This window comes from Rhipicephalus microplus, unplaced genomic scaffold (assembly GCF_043290135.1).
Source record: "Rhipicephalus microplus isolate Deutch F79 unplaced genomic scaffold, USDA_Rmic scaffold_205, whole genome shotgun sequence".
Taxonomy (NCBI): Eukaryota; Metazoa; Arthropoda; class Arachnida; order Ixodida; family Ixodidae; genus Rhipicephalus; species Rhipicephalus microplus.
Genome location: NW_027464776.1, coordinates 275,001 through 292,500, shown reverse-complemented (window position 1 = coordinate 292,500; position 17,500 = coordinate 275,001). Strand labels below are relative to the sequence as shown.

Here is a 17,500-nt window from a genome sequence, read left to right as displayed (position 1 = left end):
TAGGGGTTTAAAACAAAGCTGGTCCCAAAACCGCGCCAAGTACGAAAGGAACAGCGCGGTCGAGACTCGGAAGAAAAAGCTTTCAAAGTGTCGTAGCACGATGCACACTGCTGTTCGTGTGGAACAAACGTGACTACCGTGCTGTACGGTGGAGTTCTGTGCGCAAAAGCGGCGGGTGTGTTTCTAAGCACCACAGCGTTGTGTCAAAAAAGAGGTGCCTGAGAGAAACGCATGCGACTGCCGTGCTTTGCGGCATAGCACCGTGCGCAAAAACGGTGCGCATGCAAGAGGTGTCAGAGCTAGCGAACTTTTGCCACGAGCAACAGGTCACTAAAAGCCTATAGATGACGGTGTTGGAGGAAAAGAAAAATATCGAGAAAGCACTGCGGTGTGCCGTGCGTAGGGACGGGCGCGCGTGCCACATGCCGCCGAAATATGGGTGTCGGAGAAAACAGAGTGCCGCGCGTAACGAGGGGCGCGCGTGTTACAGAGAGATATGCCCAAACGCATGAAAGTGTACGCAGGTGTCCTAAGGCAGTTTTTTTTTTTTTTCCTCATTTTGATGTCGCCCCGGCTGACGTGGTTTTCGTTTTTCCGTGCCGCCCCGGCTGACGCGGTTTTCGTTTTTCCGTGCCGCCCCGGCTGACGCAGTTTTTGCGCCGCCCCGGCTGACGCGGTTTTCGCGCCGCCCCGGCTGACGCGGTTCCGACTTTGCACTTTTTGGCTCACCCCGGCTGGCGGCCCACTCACTCGATCGCCAGGTCTGTTTGCCCCGGTGGTTCCACCGCCAGGCTTAAGCGCGAACTTTTTTTGTTTGTTTTCTTTTGATTAAGCGCAAGCTTTTTTCTTTGTTTTCTTTTGATTAAGCGCGGGCTTTTTTCTTTGTTTTTTTTGCATTCGCCCCGGCAGACGCGGTTTTTGCGCCGCCCCGGCTGACGCGGTTTTTGCCGCCCCGGCTGACGCAGTTCGGACTTAGCACTTTTCGGCTGTGCCTGGCTGGCGGCCCACTCACTCGATCGCCATGTCTGTTTGCCACAGTTTTCCCGGTGGTGCCGCACCCGGGCTCGCCCCGGCTGACGCGGTTTCGTGCCGCCCCGGCAGACGCGGTTTTCGCGCCGCCCCGGCTGACGCGGTTTCGTGCCGCCCCGGCAGACGCGGTTTTTTGCCGCCCCGGCTGACGCAGTTCGGACTTGGCACTTTTTGGCTGAGCCTTGCTGGCGGCCCACTCACTCGATCGCCATGTCTGTTTGCCACAGTTTTCCCGGTGGTGCCGCACCCGGGCTCGCCCCGGCAGACGCGTTTTTTTTTTCTTTCGCCCCGGCTGACGCAGTTTTCGCGCCGCCCCGGCAGACGCGGTTTTCGCGCCGCCCCGGCAGACGCGGTTTTTTGCGCCGCCCCGGCTGACGCAGTTCGGACTTGGCACTTTTTGGCTGAGCCTGGCTGGCGGCCCACTCACTCGATCGCCATGTCTGTTTGCCACAGTTTTCCCGGTGGTGCCGCACCCGGGCTCGCCCCGGCTGACGCAGTTTTCGCGCCGCCCCGGCTGACGCGGTTTCGTGCCGCCCCGGCAGACGCGGTTTTTTGCGCCGCCCCGGCTGACGCGGTTTTTTGCCGCCCCGGCTGACGCAGTTCGGACTTGGCACTTTTCGGCTGTGCCTGGCTGGCGGCCCACTCACTCGATCGCCATGTCTGTTTGCCACAGTTTTCCCGGTGGTGCCGCACCCGGGCTCGCCCCGGCAGACGCGTTTTTTTTTTTTCTTTCGCCCCGGCTGACGCAGTTTTCGCGCCGCCCCGGCTGACGCGGTTTCGTGCCGCCCCGGCAGACGCGGTTTTTTGCGCCGCCCCGGCTGACGCGGTTTTTGCCGCCCCGGCTGACGCAGTTCGGACTTAGCACTTTTTGGCTGAGCCTGGCTGGTGGCCCACTCACTCGATCGCCATGTCTGTTAGCCACAGTTTTCCCGGTGGTGCCGCACCCGGGCTCGCCCCGGCTGACGCAGTTTTCGCGCCGCCCCGGCTGACGCGGTTTCGTGCCGCCCCGGCAGACGCGGTTTTCGCGCCGCCCCGGCTGACGCGGTTTTTGCCGCCCCGGCTGACGCAGTTCGGACTTAGCACTTTTCGGCTGTGCCTGGCTGGCGGCCCACTCACTCGATCGCCATGTCTGTTTGCCACAGTTTTCCCGGTGGTGCCGCACCCGGGCTCGCCCCGGCTGACGCGGTTTCGTGCCGCCCCGGCAGACGCGGTTTTCGCGCCGCCCCGGCTGACGCGGTTTCGTGCCGCCCCGGCAGACGCGGTTTTTTGCCGCCCCGGCTGACGCAGTTCGGACTTGGCACTTTTTGGCTGAGCCTTGCTGGCGGCCCACTCACTCGATCGCCATGTCTGTTTGCCACAGTTTTCCCGGTGGTGCCGCACCCGGGCTCGCCCCGGCAGACGCGTTTTTTTTTTCTTTCGCCCCGGCTGACGCAGTTTTCGCGCCGCCCCGGCAGACGCGGTTTTCGCGCCGCCCCGGCAGACGCGGTTTTTTGCGCCGCCCCGGCTGACGCAGTTCGGACTTGGCACTTTTTGGCTGAGCCTGGCTGGCGGCCCACTCACTCGATCGCCATGTCTGTTTGCCACAGTTTTCCCGGTGGTGCCGCACCCGGGCTCGCCCCGGCTGACGCAGTTTTCGCGCCGCCCCGGCTGACGCGGTTTCGTGCCGCCCCGGCAGACGCGGTTTTTTGCGCCGCCCCGGCTGACGCGGTTTTTTGCCGCCCCGGCTGACGCAGTTCGGACTTGGCACTTTTCGGCTGTGCCTGGCTGGCGGCCCACTCACTCGATCGCCATGTCTGTTTGCCACAGTTTTCCCGGTGGTGCCGCACCCGGGCTCGCCCCGGCAGACGCGTTTTTTTTTTTTCTTTCGCCCCGGCTGACGCAGTTTTCGCGCCGCCCCGGCTGACGCGGTTTCGTGCCGCCCCGGCAGACGCGGTTTTTTGCGCCGCCCCGGCTGACGCGGTTTTTGCCGCCCCGGCTGACGCAGTTCGGACTTAGCACTTTTTGGCTGAGCCTGGCTGGTGGCCCACTCACTCGATCGCCATGTCTGTTAGCCACAGTTTTCCCGGTGGTGCCGCACCCGGGCTCGCCCCGGCTGACGCAGTTTTCGCGCCGCCCCGGCTGACGCGGTTTCGTGCCGCCCCGGCAGACGCGGTTTTCGCGCCGCCCCGGCTGACGCGGTTTTTGCCGCCCCGGCTGACGCAGTTCGGACTTAGCACTTTTCGGCTGTGCCTGGCTGGCGGCCCACTCACTCGATCGCCATGTCTGTTTGCCACAGTTTTCCCGGTGGTGCCGCACCCGGGCTCGCCCCGGCTGACGCAGTTTTCGCGCCGCCCCGGCTGACGCGGTTTCGTGCCGCCCCGGCAGACGCGGTTTTCGCGCCGCCCCGGCTGACGCGGTTTCGTGCCGCCCCGGCAGACGCGGTTTTTTGCCGCCCCAGCTGACGCAGTTCGGACTTAGCACTTTTTGGCTGAGCCTTGCTGGCGGCCCACTCACTCGATCGCCATGTCTGTTTGCCACAGTTTTCCCGGTGGTGCCGCACCCGGGCTCGCCCCGGCAGACGCGTTTTTTTTTTTCTTTCGCCCCGGCTGACGCAGTTTTCGCGCCGCCCCGGCAGACGCGGTTTTCGCGCCGCCCCGGCAGACGCGGTTTTTTGCGCCGCCCCGGCTGACGCGGTTTTTTGCCGCCCCGGCTGACGCAGTTCGGACTTGGCACTTTTTGGCTGAGCCTGGCTGGCGGCCCACTCACTCGATCGCCATGTCTGTTTGCCACAGTTTTCCCGGTGGTGCCGCACCCGGGCTCGCCCCGGCTGACGCAGTTTTCGCGCCGCCCCGGCTGACGCGGTTTCGTGCCGCCCCGGCAGACGCGGTTTTTTGCGCCGCCCCGGCTGACGCGGTTTTTTGCCGCCCCGGCTGACACGGTTCGGACTTTGCACTTTTCGGCTGTGCCTGGCTGGCGGCCCACTCACTCGATCGCCATGTCTGTTTGCCACAGTTTTCCCGGTGGTGCCGCACCCGGGCTCGCCCCGGCAGACGCGTTTTTTTTTTTTTTTTCTTTCGCCCCGGCTGACGCAGTTTTCGCGCCGCCCCGGCTGACGCGGTTTCGTGCCGCCCCGGCAGACGCGGTTTTTTGCGCCGCCCCGGCTGACGTGGTTTTTGCCGCCCCGGCTGACGCAGTTCGGACTTTGCACTTTTTGGCTGAGCCTGGCTGGCGGCCCACTCACTCGATCGCCATGTCTGTTTGCCACAGTTTTCCCGGTGGTGCCGCACCCGGGCTCGCCCCGGCAGACGCGTTTTTTTTTTTTCCTTCGCCCCGGCAGACGTGGTTCCCCCCCCCCCTCCGTCTTTCTTTTTGTTTTTTTTTTTCGCCGCGGCTGAAGTGGATTTTTCGGTGCCTCGACGCCCCGGTAGTCGCGGTTTTTCCGTTTCCGCACGGCCCCGGCTGACGCTGCTCGGTCACAGTCGCCTTTTGTGGTGATTGCAGACTTCTTGAGCGCGGGTGTTTTTTTTTTTTTGTTGTTGTTGTTGTTTTATTACGCATTCGCTCCAGCAGACGCTGTTTAGACTTTTTGTTTCCTCTTTTATCCTGCGACGAGGTGACGAGGTTTATTCGGTGCCCCGCCGCCCCGGCTGAAGTGATTTTTCCTGTCCCGTGCCGCCCCGGCTGACGCGGTTGGGACTTCGCGTTTGTTCGGCCGCCACGGGTTTTGGCGCACTCGCTCGGTTGCTTGTTGTTGCCACTTGTTGCGAACCCAGGTTTCTTGAGCGAGCGCGGGCGTTTTTTCTTCCTTTCTTTCTTTGTTCTATGTGTTAGCGAATCGGCCTTTAATATCACACGAGGACTCACAACCAACAATTTTCAGTTTGAAGTGTAAAAAATCTGCAGGTGTTGACGTAACTGACTTGCCCCGTACCCTTGAGTACATCCATGAAGTTCTCGTAGTACTACTAAATCGCATTATTCCAAGTGGAGAAATTCCCATAAACTTGCAAACCTCTACACGAAAATCGGTGCGCGTGATAAAGTTGAAAATTATCGTCCGATATCAAATGTGCCTTCTATAACACAAATTCTAGGAAAAAAAAAAAAAAAACACTTGTTCGCCGTTTTCTGCGCCGTGACTGGCAGCACTCCGGCGAAGCGAAACGGGGTCGATTCGAGCACGATATCGGCGTCTTTCGACGTGCTCGCCGGCGACCGTCGCACGAGTACGTCGCACGAGCGCGTCTGCCGGGGCGCCGTTTGCGAAGCCGACGCAAAAGTGGGAACCGCCGCTCGGATGATCGCCGCTTTCGGCAGAGTGAGTGTTGGCACTCCGGGGAAGCGAAACAGCGTGAATGCGCCCACGAAATCGGCGTATTTTGAAGTGCCCGCCGGCGACCGTCGCACGAGTACGGTAAACCGCGTCAGCCGGGGCGTAGTTCGGGACGCCGACGAAAAAGTGGGAAGCGCAACTCGGATCTTCGCCGTTTTTGCAGGAGTGAGTGGCGGCCCTCCTGCGAGACCAAGAAGCATCGATTCGTGCACGAATTCGGCGCCTTTCGACGTGATCGCCGGCGACCGTCGCTCGAGTAGGGCAAACCGCGTCTGCCGGGGCGGGCTTCGGGACGCCGATGCGAAAGTGGGAAACGCTGCTCGGATGTTCGCCGTTTTTGGCCGAGTGAGTGCTGGCACACGGGCGAAGCCAAACGGGGCCGATTACGGCACGATATCGGCGTCTTTCGACGTGCCCGCCGGCGACCGTCGCACGAGTACGGTAAACCGCGTCAGCCCGGGCGGAGTTCGGGACGCCGATGCGAAAGTGGAGAACGCCGCTCGGATCTTCGCCGTTTTTGGAGGAGTGAGTGGCGGCACTCCGGAGAAGCCAAGGAGCGCCAATTAGCGCACGATATCGGCGTCTTTCGACGCGCTCGCCGGCGACCGTCGCACGAGTAGGGCAAACCGCGTCTGCCGGGGCGGGGTTTACGACGCCGACGCAAAAGTGGGAACCGCCGCTCGGATGTTGGCCGTTTTTGGCAGAGTGAGTGCTGGCACTCCGGCGACGCGAAAGAGCGCGAATGCGCCCACGAAAGTGGCGTATTTGGACGTGCGTGACGGCGACCGCTGCAGGAGTACGAAAAACCACGTCAGCCGGGGCGAGCGACACACGGCGGTCTGGGTGCTTATCGCTGCTATTATAGGGGCACCCCGGCAGACGCAGAAAAAAAAAAAAAAATTTTCGACCTTCTTTTTTGCTGGTCGAGCTCGGGTAACCCAGGTCGCAATGGGAGCCGCGCACGAAAGCGGCGTCGCGAGACGCGTTCGCGGTCGCTAGTCGCACGAGCTCGGCAACCGCGTCAGCCGGCGCGGAGTTCGGGATGCCGACGGCTAAGTGGGTACCGCTGCTCGGATGTTCGCCGTTTTTGGCCGAGTGAGTGCTGGCACTCCGGTGAAGCCAAGGAGCGCCAATTCGTGCACGATATCGGCGTCTTTCGACGTGCCCGCCGGCCACCGCCGCACGAGTACGGCAAACCGCGTCTGCCGGGGCGGGGTTCGCGACGCGTACGCAATAGTGGGAACCGTCGCTCGGATGTTCGTCGTCTTTGGCCGAGCGAGTGCTGGCACTCCGGCGAAGCGAAACGGGGCCGATTCGGGCACGATATCGGCGTATTTCGACGTGCTCGCCGGCGACCGTCGCACGAGTACGGCAAAGCGCGTCTGCCGGGGCGAGGTTTGCGACGCCGACGAAAAAGTGGGAAGCGCCGCTCGGATCTTCGCCGTTTTTGCAGGAGTGAGTGGCGGCCCTCCTGCGAGACCAAGAAGCATCGACTCGCGCACGATATCGGTGTCTTTCGACGTGCCCGCCGGCCACCGCCGCACGAGTACGGCAAACCGCGTATGCCGGGGCGGGGTTGGCGACGCCGACGCAAAAGTGGGAACCGCCACTAGGATGTTCGCCGTTTTTGGCAGAGTGAGTGCTGGCACTCCGGCGAAGCGAAAGAGCGCGAATGCGCCCACGAAAGTGGCGTGTTTGGACGTGCTTGACGACGACCACCGCAGGAAAACGAAAAACCACGTCAGCCGGGGCGAGCGACCCATGGCGGTCTGGGTGCTTATCGCTGCTATTATAGGGGCACCCCGGCAGACGCAAAAAAAAAAAAAAAAAATTTTTTCGACATTCTTTTTTGCTCGTCGACCTCGGGTGACCCAGGTCGCAGTGGGAGCCGCGCACGAAAGCGGCGTCGCGAGACGGCTTCGCGGTCGCTAGTCGCACGAGCTCGGCAACCGCGTCTGCCGGGGCGGAGTTCGGGACGCCGACGGCTAAGTGGGAACCGCCGCTCGGATGTTCGCCGTTTGTGGCCGAGTGAGTGCTGGCACTCCGGCGAAGCCAAACGGGGCCGATTCCGGCACGATATCGGCGTCTTTCTACGTGCTCGCCGGCGACCGTCGCACGAGTACGGCAAAGTGCGTCTGCCGGGGCGGGGTTTGCGACGCGTACGCAATAGTGAGAACCGTCGCTCGGATGTTCGTCGTCTTTCGCCGAGCCAGTGCTGGCAATCCGGCGAAGCCGAACGGAGCCGATTCGGGCACGATATCGGCGTCTTTCCACGTGCTCGCCGGCGACCGTCGCACGAGTACGGTAAACCGCGTCAGCCGGGGCGGAGTTCGGGACGCCGATGCGAAAGTGGGAAGCGCCGCTCGGATCTTCGCCGTTTTTGGAGGAGTCAGTGGCGGCACTCCGGTGAAGCCAAGGTGCGCCAATTCGCGCACGATATCGGCGTCTTTCGACGTGCCCGCCGGCCACCGTCGCACGAGTACGGCAAACCTCGTCTGCCGGGGCGGGGTTTGCGACGCCGACGCAAAAGTGGGAACCGCCGCTCGGATGTTCGCCGTTTTTGGCAGAGTGAGTGCTGGCACTCCGGCGAAGCGAAAGAGCGCGAATGCGCCCACGAAAGTGGCGTGTTTGGACGTGCTTGACGACGACCACCGCAGGAAAACGAAAAACCACGTCAGCCGGGGCGAGCGACCCATGGCGGTCTGGGTGCTTATCGCTGCTATTATAGGGGCACCCCGGCAGACGCAAAAAAAAAAAAAAATTTTTTTCGACATTCTTTTTTGCTCGTCGACCTCGGGTGACCCAGGTCGCAGTGGGAGCCGCGCACGAAAGCGGCGTCGCGAGACGGCTTCGCGGTCGCTAGTCGCACGAGCTCGGCAACCGCGTCTGCCGGGGCGGAGTTCGGGACGCCGACGGCTAAGTGGGAACCGCCGCTCGGATGTTCGCCGTTTGTGGCCGAGTGAGTGCTGGCACTCCGGCGAAGCCAAACGGGGCCGATTCCGGCACGATATCGGCGTCTTTCTACGTGCTCGCCGGCGACCGTCGCACGAGTACGGCAAAGTGCGTCTGCCGGGGCGGGGTTTGCGACGCGTACGCAATAGTGAGAACCGTCGCTCGGATGTTCGTCGTCTTTCGCCGAGCCAGTGCTGGCACTCCGGCGAAGCCGAACGGAGCCGATTCGGGCACGATATCGGCGTCTTTCCACGTGCTCGCCGGCGACCGTCGCACGAGTACGGTAAACCGCGTCAGCCGGGGCGGAGTTCGGGACGCCGATGCGAAAGTGGGAAGCGCCGCTCGGATCTTCGCCGTTTTTGGAGGAGTCAGTGGCGGCACTCCGGTGAAGCCAAGGTGCGCCAATTCGCGCACGATATCGGCGTCTTTCGACGTGCCCGCCGGCCACCGTCGCACGAGTACGGCAAACCTCGTCTGCCGGGGCGGGGTTTGCGACGCCGACGCAAAAGTGGGAACCGCCGCTCGGATGTTCGCCGTTTTTGGCAGAGTGAGTGCTGGCACTCCGGCGAAGCGAAAGAGCGTGAATGCGCCCACGAAAGTAGCGTATTTGGACGTGCTTGACGGCGACCGCCGCAGGAGTACGAAAAACCACGTCAGCCGGGGCGAGCGACCCACGGCGGTCTGGGTGCTTATCGCTGCTATTATAGGGGCACCCCGGCAGACGCAGAAAGAAAAAAAAAAATGGGGACATGGCGTGCGTCACCGTGCGGCTTCGCAGCGTTGCCGAAGTCGCCGAGCCCTTCGACTGAGCCGAACGGCGGACAGGGAACGTTGGTCGGCCGTTCTAACCTGTCGGTGCCACGCCGAGACGTCGTTAAGGAAAACCGCGTCGTGGGCCTCTACGACGCCGTCGAGTCGTTGTACGTTTGGTGTCCAGCGTGTCGGCGGCGAGTAGCGGACACGTCGTTCACGACTTCGGTCTTTCGCAGTCGACGCGAACTTGCGGAGAGTCGTGGTGCCTCACGTTTTCGGCAGAAACCGCGGCGGAATTTTCCCGTGCGTGCGCGCACGACCTCGGTGCTGTGCCGTCAGCGTAGTGTTGCACAAACTCGTGGCCTACCCAAGGTGCGGTACGTTTGCGGCCGTATCCTCGGTGGGAATTTCGTGAGTAGGGTCGCAAATTCTACGACCTCGGCGGGTTTGAGAGCGACGTAGACTTGTGGCACGCTCAACATGCCACACGTTTCGGGGCACACCCGCGGTGAAATTTTCTCGAGTACGCTCGTATTAGGGCCTGTGATGTGTGGTGCGCGTTCAAAGTGCGCGCCTTCGAAAAGTGCGCGAAATTAAAGGATGACCGAGTGCACGTGCTGGGTCGCCTGAACAACGACGACGCCGAGGACCGGTACACGTGAGAGCGTGGAGCGCAAGCATCCAAGACCATAAAGAAAACAAGGGCCAATGGCTGATCACCACGGAGTTTTGAAAGGCCAATCAGAACGAGACAAGTGGGCCAGAGCTGAAGCAGGAGCCTGAGCAGACCAGAGCAGGGGGAGTTCGAAGAAGACGGGGCAAGCGGAAGGTCGTCACCGGACCGGGCGCTGAAGATGGGCCGTCGGGCGTAGGACCCGAGCCTGCAGGTCTTCAACCGGCCGGGGCCTCCTGCCGTCGTGTTCCCGCTCCAAAGGACCGTGGCCATCCGGTCCTGAACTCCTTTCCAGGGCCTGCGGACTTTGGTTCCGGCAGGCGAGCTACAGCCGTCGGGCTCCGGGCCCGAGCTGTGCGCCCAGCTGCTTGACTAGGTCGACCCTGGTTCTCTGACGCGTCACCACCAGCCTGCGTTCTCTCGTCACAGACGGGTCCACACTCCTAAAGCCAGAGCCACCACGTTCCGGCCTGGTTTCTCGACGTGTCGTCAGCAGCCAGCGTTCCTTCATCCCCGTCCTGCCCGCGTCCTGAAGCCGGAATCACCGCGTTCCGGTTTGCTCATCGTCGGCGGAATTCAGCGTGTGGGTGAGACCGAACAGATATCTTGCGCTACTCCCATCACTCAGCCCCTTTCGAACGTTAGGTTTAGTTACTGACTTTGAACGTTCTTGTTGGGTGTTTACAGATGTGTTTCGTCATGTCCAGTCAACTGTTTATTAAGTGTTTTGTTTTGTGAGGAATCTTTGTCTTTTTACTTTTCAATTAAACTTTTTGTGTGTTTCTTGGAAACCGAACGGCTTTGTCCTTATTAACAAAACTCTCTGAGGCTCAGCCCGGGAGAAAAACAAATCAGCAACAAAGACCCCGCATCACAAATTGGCGTCCGCTGCGACAGGACAAAGTCGTTTGTTTTTCCAGTAGATTTTTTTGACGCGGTTAACACGATGACGAACACGTGGGAGTTAATTGAGTTGGCGGATAAAATGGGACTGACGGGAGCGGAGTTTAGAGTATGGTACGAGGAGCGGATGGAGAGGGAGCGTGAGCAACGGGCTGCGATATGTGACGCTAAAAAGCAGCAGATTGCATTGCAAACACACGCTAAGAGAGAGGAGTTCGAGCGAGAAACACGGGCTAGGAGAGAGAAGCTCGAGCGAGAGACACGCGCTAAGAAGGAGCAGCTTGAGCTAGAAATGCGTGAAAAGAAAAGGCTGCTCGAGATAGAGATGCGCGAAAAGAAGAGACTGTTGGAACTAGAATATGAGGATTTGCAGCAGTGGCTTGAGAGGGAAAACGCTGAATATACGTGGTCTGAGAGCCAGAGTAGTCAACCAGTGGATGAGGTGTGCTCTGAAAGCAGTTACATCGGGAGCGATTTGAATTTACGTGAGACTGACCCTGTACCTCGTCATGACCTTTCGCTAGAGAAAGAAACTCTGAAAGAGTATGACAGGGAGGTAAACAGTCAAAAGACTAGGAGACTCGATAAGCTTATTGAAGCGCAGGAATGCTTCGTGAGCATGGAACAAGAACGTTCCATTCAGAGTAAAGGGTATTTTGAAACCTGTGAGAGGTCAAGCGCACTTTATTCAGAGGTAGGATTGCCTCTGAATAGCTCCGCTGAAGGAGCAATAAAAGGTCTCCTAGGTAATGCCGGCGAATGCCATAATGAAAGCTCTGATGTAGCAGCTACCTATTGTTTTGGGCCACTGGAGATAGCAACAGACGCTACGGACATGGTTTTTCACCATGATTATAACTTGCCCATACAGAGAGATGGCTTGTGTTCTCGGGAAATTGTAGATGATGCTTTTAGAAGAATATTGGAGCAAAATGCAAAAGCACTTGTTGAAGAACAGAGAGTAGAGTTGCAATGTAGGTCAGCTATATGTGACAATGAGGGTAATCACGATGACCCAGGCAGAAGGGTTGAAAGTATTGATGAACAAGCAATACAGAAAGCTGAAGGGATGGAAAGTGAACCAGAAGGCAGTAATGGTCCAGCAGGTTATTGTACGAGGAAGGACGCCGACTGGTGCTCTTTGGCATCTTCGGTTGAAGAGGTCGCTTCTGTTAAGATGTCTCAACGATTAGCGGCTTACGAGCTCAAGCAAGGCGTTCGTGGGAAGGATGAAATGATTCAGGCGTGGTTGTACTGGTGCGCCTGGAGGCAACGCCTCCGACTGGCATACAGACATTCCAGCGTGTATGCTTGTGATTTCGAGGTTGGGAACCTGGTGATACACAGCTTTAGGTTCATACGAGCTTACGGTCGAGAATTCTTCCACTGGCTTCCGATTCCTTACTCTTGTCAAATGGTTAGAGCAGTTAAACGTCTTGTATGGGACGCTATAACTTAAGCGTCAAATTCGATTTCCCGCTGGTTTCTTTTGGATCTTGCTTGCGGACCATGGAAGGGTGTTGCTTGTAAATATTTGAAGAAGTTACATGCAATGTAACATTAACATGATGTATAGTTTTGAGATGATAGGGTATATATGATAAAAAAAAGGGGTGGTGTACTACTAATTTGGGGATTTTCACAATCCGCTAGATGTGTCCATACTTTTTCTCACTTCTTGCGTATTTTGAGGTTAGTGAATGTGGACCTTTGGACAATGCAGTGAACTGTGTGGCGGACATATGTGGTTTAATTGTGACGTAGTGCAGAACGCGCACTCATCGGCAGTTTTTTTTTTTTAGAAAAAAAAAAAAAACTTGAATGAAAGGGGGGCGTATGTGATGTGTGGTGCGCGTTCAAAGTGCGCGCCTTCGAAAAGTGCGCGAAATTAAAGGATGACCGAGTGCACGTGCTGGGTCGCCTGAACAACGACGACGCCGAGGACCGGTACACGTGAGAGCGTGGAGCGCAAGCATCCAAGACCATAAAGAAAACAAGGGCCAATGGCTGATCACCACGGAGTTTTGAAAGGCCAATCAGAACGAGACAAGTGGGCCAGAGCTGAAGCAGGAGCCTGAGCAGACCAGAGCAGGGGGAGTTCGAAGAAGACGGGGCAAGCGGAAGGTCGTCACCGGACCGGGCGCTGAAGATGGGCCGTCGGGCGTAGGACCCGAGCCTGCAGGTCTTCAACCGGCCGGGGCCTCCTGCCGTCGTGTTCCCGCTCCAAAGGACCGTGGCCATCCGGTCCTGAACTCCTTTCCAGGGCCTGCGGACTTTGGTTCCGGCAGGCGAGCTACAGCCGTCGGGCTCCGGGCCCGAGCTGTGCGCCCAGCTGCTTGACTAGGTCGACCCTGGTTCTCTGACGCGTCACCACCAGCCTGCGTTCTCTCGTCACAGACGGGTCCACACTCCTAAAGCCAGAGCCACCACGTTCCGGCCTGGTTTCTCGACGTGTCGTCAGCAGCCAGCGTTCCTTCATCCCCGTCCTGCCCGCGTCCTGAAGCCGGAATCACCGCGTTCCGGTTTGCTCATCGTCGGCGGAATTCAGCGTGTGGGTGAGACCGAACAGATATCTTGCGCTACTCCCATCACTCAGCCCCTTTCGAACGTTAGGTTTAGTTACTGACTTTGAACGTTCTTGTTGGGTGTTTACAGATGTGTTTCGTCATGTCCAGTCAACTGTTTATTAAGTGTTTTGTTTTGTGAGGAATCTTTGTCTTTTTACTTTTCAATTAAACTTTTTGTGTGTTTCTTGGAAACCGAACGGCTTTGTCCTTATTAACAAAACTCTCTGAGGCTCAGCCCGGGAGAAAAACAAATCAGCAACAAAGAACCTGCATCACAGGGCCCAAGGAGGTCTGGGTACTTATCGCTGCTATTATGTGGGGGTTCTCGTGAGCGGCGTACGCGAAAGCGACCGGGTGTCTGATATGCGGCGGGCTTCGGCCTCGTCAAGCGTGTCCTCGGGTCTGCTCCAGGGGAATCCACGGCAGTCGTCTGCAGCCTCATCCGCTTGATGCGTTAGGGGCTGGTTGTCGGACGGTGCCGTTTTACCACGATATCGAGGTGTGTTCCGTGTCGTCCTCGGGCGATTCAGATGCGAAAGCGCCGAAGACGCGGGCGTGACCCGTCGTCTGGCGGCTTTGCAGTCTCGGCTCCGTTGCTAGTTCCGGCCGGTCCACCGACAGTGCAGCGGGCTTGGGCAACCCGCACGGCGCGACCGAGTCGATGCAACGAAAAAGAGCGAGCATGAACGTGCTTCTTGCCGCACGGCTCCCACTCGTCTTTCGGGAAGGTTGTGCCGTAGCGAGCTCGAACGCCGTCATCTCGGAGTGCAAAATAAGCGTGTTGGGGCGCCTGAAGGTGGCCTCCGCCGCACACAGACTGCGTCCGGCCCGCCGAGGGCGAGGACGGACGCGCAGTCGAACGATTACCTGGTTGATCCTGCCAGTAATCATATGCTTGTCTCAAAGATTAAGCCATGCATGTCTAAGTACATGCCGAAATAAGGCGAAACCGCGAATGGCTCATTAAATCAGTTATGGTTCCTTAGATCGTTTCTTCCTACTTGGATAACTGTGGCAATTCTAGAGCTAATACATGCAGTGAGCCTGGAGCCCTTTGGGTAACGGGTGCTTTTATTAGACCAAGATCGATCGGGTTTCGGCCCGTATTGTGTGGTGACTCTGGATAACTTTGTGCTGATCGCATGGCCACGAGCCGGCGACGTTTCTTTCAAGTGTCTGCCTTATCAACTTTCGATGGTAGGTTACTTGCTTACCATGGTTGTTACGGGTAACGGAGAATCAGGGTTCGATTCCGGAGAGGGAGCCTGAGAAACGGCTACCACATCCAAGGAAGGCAGCAGGCGCGCAAATTACCCACTCCCGGCACGGGGAGGTAGTGACGAAAAATAACAATACGGGACTCTTTTGAGGCCCCGTAATTGAAATGAGTACACTCTAAATCCTTTAACGAGGATCAATTGGAGGGCAAGTCTGGTGCCAGCAGCCGCGGTAATTCCAGCTCCAATAGCGTATACTAAAGCTGCTGCGGTTAAAAAGCTCGTAGTTGGATCTCAGTTCCAGACGAGTAGTGCATCTACCCGATGCGACGGCTCGGACTGAACATCATGCCGGTTCTTTCTTGGTGCACTTCATTGTGTGCCTCGAGATGGCCGGTGCTTTTACTTTGAAAAAATTAGAGTGCTCAACGCAGGCGAGTCGCCTGAATAAACTTGCATGGAATAATAGAACAAGACCTCGTTTCTGTTCTGTTGGTTTTTGGAATACGAGGTAATGATTAAGAGGGACGGACGGGGGCATTCGTATTGCGGCGCTAGAGGTGAAATTCTTGGACCGTCGCAAGACGAACTACTGCGAAAGCATTTGCCAAGAATGTTTTCATTGATCAAGAACGAAAGTCAGAGGTTCGAAGGCGATCAGATACCGCCCTAGTTCTGACCATAAACGATGCCAACCAGCGATCCGCCTGAGTTACTCAAATGACTCGGCGGGCAGCTTCCGGGAAACCAAAGTATTTGGGTTCCGGGGGAAGTATGGTTGCAAAGCTGAAACTTAAAGGAATTGACGGAAGGGCACCACCAGGAGTGGAGCCTGCGGCTTAATTTGACTCAACACGGGAAAACTTACCCGGCCCGGACACTGGGAGGATTGACAGATTGAGAGCTCTTTCTTGATTCGGTGGATGGTGGTGCATGGCCGTTCTTAGTTGGTGGAGCGATTTGTCTGGTTAATTCCGATAACGAACGAGACTCTAGCCTATTAAATAGGTGCGGGGTTCCCAGCACCTTACAACCTTCTTAGAGGGACAAGCGGCTCCTAGCCGCACGAAACAGAGCAATAACAGGTCTGTGATGCCCTTAGATGTCCGGGGCCGCACGCGCGCTACACTGAAGGAAGCAGCGTGTCTTTATCCCTGTCTGAAAAGACTGGGTAACCCGTGGAACTTCTTTCGTGATTGGGATAGGGGCTTGCAATTGTTCCCCTTGAACGAGGAATTCCCAGTAAGCGCGAGTCATAAGCTCGCGTTGATTACGTCCCTGCCCTTTGTACACACCGCCCGTCGCTACTACCGATTGAATGATTTAGTGAGGTCTTCGGACCGATGTCCGGCGCGGCCTTTCGGTTGCGCCGGTCTGTTGGAAAGATGACCAAACTTGATCATTTAGAGGAAGTAAAAGTCGTAACAAGGTTTCCGTAGGTGAACCTGCGGAAGGATCATTAACGGATTGTGAAGGGTGAGCGCCTCAGCTGCGTCTGCGCCCGACACTTTCTGCCGCTGACCCCGTTTGGACGCGGGGTCGGCTTTTCCCCACGGGGCTGCCTGAATGTGGAGCGGCACCCCGTGACAAATTGTTGCGCCCAGCGGACGCCAACACCGCGACCTTGGACGGTCGGCCAGGTGGCGGACGCGGGTACAAACGGCGCAACGCACTCATAGGTCGGCTTTCGACCCGCCACTGCACCGTGGCTCGAAGCGCTCGAAATGCGCGACCCGACCGCTGCGGGACCGCCTAGTACTGTAAACAGGAGCGGCGGAGCGCGAACGGCGAGTCGTGGTTACGTCGGTAGAAGGCGAGGCTGCGCGTTCCCGAAACGCCAGCCGAGTGCCCTCCCGACCGTTCGAGCGTGCAAGAACGAGACCCGACAATCGCGCGGCGACTGCCAAGTACGAGAGGAACGGCACAAGCGTCGGCGGTCGGTCAAGGAACTGGCGATGTGACGGGTCCGCTGTGCACCAGTGCATACCGTCCCGCCGTCCGCGGCAAGCGCCTCCGCGTCCTCGGGTGACGGAGGCTGCCGGTCGGTTCTTGCAGGCGAGGGATCTCGCTGGCACCGGTTCGCGTTGACGCGCGGCCGGTCATGGCACGGCGATGCGACGGCCGAGGTGCGCAGTACTCGATGGAGGAACCGCACGCTCCGATGACCGTCCCGCCCTCCGCGGCGTATGCGTACCGACCGTAATGGTTGCAGCAGCGCCGGCCGGCTTTTGAATTCGCCACACGAAACACGGTGCGAGATCGCGGTTAGGGGAGCGTCGACGTTGCCAGGCGTTTTGCTTGCTGCCGAGGGAAAGGCGGCACGGCCACGTCGCGCTCGTCGCGATTAGCGGGTCTGCGCGCTTTGGGAAGGTGCCGCAACGACTTGCCGAAAGAGGAAGCACGGAAGAACGAGGGACTTGGACGTCCCGACAATTGAACGCACTTGCGGCCAGGCCCTTGCTGGCTTCGTTCTTCCGCCTCGAGTAGGCTCGTACGCGGCTCCGGCGCCGAAAGTGGTCCTTGGCACCGACTTCGGTGGACGTGGGAAGTGCCGCGCAAGTACGGCGCGCCTGGCTCCACCTGTTGGCTAAAGTAGGCAGCCGGATCGGCATTTTGGTGTGCGGTGGCAAACCGTGGATGCGAAAAAAGCTTGTGCGATTTCGTGGAACAAAAAGCGGGGGTCCCCCTTTTTATGCGGAGGAGACCGACCCGCCCGCCGTGGTGAACCGCGACGCCACGGTAAAAACGGGAGAGGCTTGTCGATGGGACCGTGCATCCCGCGCTCCACGGAGGCCGGGAGGCGGCCGCCCGAGGAAATGTGTAGCCGTCGAGGCCCGCATCTGCGTGCACTCTTATCCAAATGGGTGTACCGCAGGCATTTTCTGGTTAGGCGGGCCAATGAGAGCGAGCACACAACGATACCTACGGGTCCGGCTTGGAGAACCGGCTTCGACGCCTCCCGAGTATTTATAGAGGGGTGGACCACGAAAGCACTCGCAAGTAGCGGAAGCGAAACGCCGTCCGAAACACACCGTTTGCTCGATTTGCGGCAGCCGAAAAAGGCGCGGCAGAGTTTTGGAGTCCAAGCGTGCGC

General features: G+C 58.7%; 1 protein-coding gene and 1 non-coding gene across 2 annotated transcripts in view; one reads left to right on the top strand and one right to left on the bottom strand.

The window, feature by feature from the left end:
- The window catches only part of LOC142792126 (uncharacterized), a gene marked incomplete at both ends in the record, with an annotated part of 286,387 nt that overhangs the window by 899 nt on the left and 267,988 nt on the right, over nucleotides 1-17,500 (bottom strand). The gene's annotated exons all lie outside the window — the stretch shown is intronic.
- On the top strand, nucleotides 14,054-15,868 carry LOC142792152 (small subunit ribosomal RNA). The gene has a single exon (XR_012890697.1). It is a non-coding gene; the product is annotated as a small subunit ribosomal RNA (ribosomal RNA).